The sequence below is a fragment of the Arabidopsis lyrata genome, assembly GCF_000004255.2.
Source record: "Arabidopsis lyrata subsp. lyrata unplaced genomic scaffold ARALYscaffold_1, whole genome shotgun sequence".
Lineage (NCBI taxonomy): Eukaryota > Viridiplantae > Streptophyta > Magnoliopsida > Brassicales > Brassicaceae > Arabidopsis > Arabidopsis lyrata.
Window position 1 is genome coordinate 23546307 of NW_003302555.1, and position 3147 is coordinate 23549453.

Sequence of the window (3147 nt, forward strand, 5' to 3'; positions counted from 1 at the left end):
GACATAACCGTGTAGATGCCAAAGGATCTCAGTAATACGCTTGGGGATGCTGCCTCATTAAAACCTTACCAGGAAAACCCATTGGGACAAAACCATGGTGAAGGAAAAAGAGTACAGCACGTATTACTCCCCCTGTTTTGGTCATCCCTGAAAGTCCTTAAGTCTCCGCATTCCAATTTGATGCGTGAGCTTCCTCAATGTCGATGTTGGTAATGCCTTAGTGAATAGGTCGGCTGAATTGTCACTGGATCGGACCTGCACCACTTGAACTTCTCCATCCTTTTGTAGATCATGTGTGAAGAAGAACTTAGGTAGGATGTGCTTCGTCCGATCTCCCTTGATGTAACCTTCTTTGAGCTGAGCGATGTAGGTCGCATTGTCCTCGTACATGACCGTTGGTCCCTTCTCATCGTCCATGCCACAATTAGATCGTATGTGTTGAGTCATCAACCTCAACCACACACACTCACGGTTGGCCTCATGTATTGCCAAGATCTCCGCGTGATTGGATGAAGTGGCTGAGATGGTTTGCTTCATTGAACGCCACGAAATCGCGGTTCCACCGTGTGTAAACACATAACCTGTTTGTGACTTATCATTATGCGGATCTGATTGATAACCTGCATCAGCAAAACCAACTAAACCTTCTTTGTTATGGTTAGTATAGAATAGACCCAAATCAACAGTTCTTTGTAAATAACGTAAAAGATGTTTAATTCCGTTCCAGTGCCTTTGGGTCGGACATGAGCTAAATCTCGATAGGAGGTTCACGGAAAAACATATGTCTGGTCTAGTGTGGCTAGCCAAGTACATTAACGCTCCTATGGCACTGAGTATGGCACTTCAGGACCGAGAACTTCTTCCTCGTCCTTCTTTGGACCAAATGGATCACTATCCAATCCAAGGCTTCTCACCACCATTGGGCTGGTCAATGGGTGGGCCTGGTCCATATTAAATCTCTTGAGTACTTTTTCAATATATGCCTTTTGATGCACAAGGATTCCATTATTCACGTACTCAAGTTGCAATCCCAAACAAAATTTTGTCTTGCCTAGGTCTTTCATTTCGAATTCTTTCTTTAGATATTCGACTGTTTGGGCGATTTCCCCAGAGGTTCCAATGATGTCTAAATCATCCACATATACTGCTATGATTACAAATCCTTTGTTTGCAAACTTCTTTATGAGAATACATGGACTGATGGGATCATTCTTATAGCCTTCTTTGACTAGGTACTCACTTAATCTATTGTACCACATGCGCCCACTTTGTTTCAGTCCATAAAGCGATTTGTTCAGCCTTATGCAGTATTGGTCTCGAGACCCTTTCTTATCTTTATCTTTGAGCTCAATACCCTCTGGTAATCTCATATATATTTCATTATCCAGTGGACTTATATAAATATGCAGGCATTACATCCATTAGCCGCAAATCAAGTCTTTTTCTTTTATATAGCCAGACTTAGCAAAATTTAAATGTCTTAGCATCCACCACAGGGGAGTATGTCTCTTCATAATCTATCCCCGTTCTTTGTGAGAATCTTTGTGCTACAAGCCGTGTCTTATATCTCACGATTTCATTATTCTCATTTCTCTTCCTCACAAAGACCCACTTGTGTCCTACTGGTTTTACATCGGGTGGTGTCCTTAAGGTCGAACCAAACACATCCCTTTTCTTAATGATTCTTAGCTCCACGTTTTATGGTCTTGTACCATTTTAATCAATCAAGTCTTTGAGTGCACTCTAGTATAGACGTGGGCTCCTGATCCTCATTTATATTCATAAATTCAAGTCCTACCTTGTATGTAAATAAATCATCTTATGTCGACATTCCTTATGGGTTCCATTATGTTCCAGACATGATATAATCGATTGAGATTAATTATTATCAAGACCTTTAACACTTTGCAGCTTGGCGTCCCAAGCTACATTGTTTGGTACTTGTACCTTAGAGCCGGCCGGCCTTATCTCCATGTCTGGGATGGTTTCCTTAATAACCTCGGTTCCTATTGCACATTTCTTTAATTTCCGAGGATTTTTTATCATTGGAACCTTAATGGTCTACCACGTCTCATACGTTGTCTAGACTCTGTAGCAACTTGACTAAGTCCCTTTTGGACATCAATTCGTACTGGTGCATTACAAGCTGGTATGTACGATTTTGTAACTAGCAAAGGAATCTGACAATTGATTAGCTAGCTTTTCAAATGTATAATCTTATGGACCTCTGATTCTCATGCCAGAGTCCGAGGATCTTGCCAATTTAAGGATGTTTGATTCCATGATATTTCTTTTATTGCTTACCCAGCTTGTTCGTCTCTCCACCTAAAGTAGGAAACTCGGATTCATTAAAATGACAATCCGCGTATCTAGCCTTAAATAGATCACCCGTAGTTGGCTCTAGATACTTAATAATGGTGGGAGAATCAAATTCAACATATATTCCCATCTCCTTTGAGGTCCCATCTTTGTTCTATGTGGTGGTGTAATCGGTACATATACGGCACACCCGAATGTCTTAAGATGGGATATGTCTGGCTCATGACCCTTTAGTAATTGGGATGGTGAATATTTATGTTCACTAGATGGCCTTATGCGTATAAGCTCTGATGCATGTAAAACAGCATGTCCCCAAGCGGCTACTGGAAGCTTCGACCTCATGAGTAATGGTCGAGCTATCAATTGAATTCGTTTAATGAAGGATTCCGCTAATCCGTTCTGAGTATGTACATGTGCCACGAGATGTTCCACACTTACCCCCATGGACATACAGTAGTCATTAAACGCTTGGGACGTAAATTCACCGGCATTATCTAGACGTATAGTCTTAAGCGGAAAATCTGGAAAATGGGCTCTCAGTCTTATAATCTGGGCCAACAACCTAGCAAACGCTTGGTTTCTAGAGGATAATAAGCACACATGCGACCATCTTGTCGATGCATCAATGAGGACCATGAAATATCTAAATGTCCCACATGGTGGGTGTATTGGTCCACATATATCCCCTTGTATCTTTTCCAGAAAGTTTAAGGTTTCTTTATTAACTTTTGCCGGTGATGGCCTTATAATGAGTTTCCCTTGTGAACATGCTTCACACGTGAGATTCTTAGGGATAACTGTTTTCTCTCTTAGGGTGTGCCCCTTTGA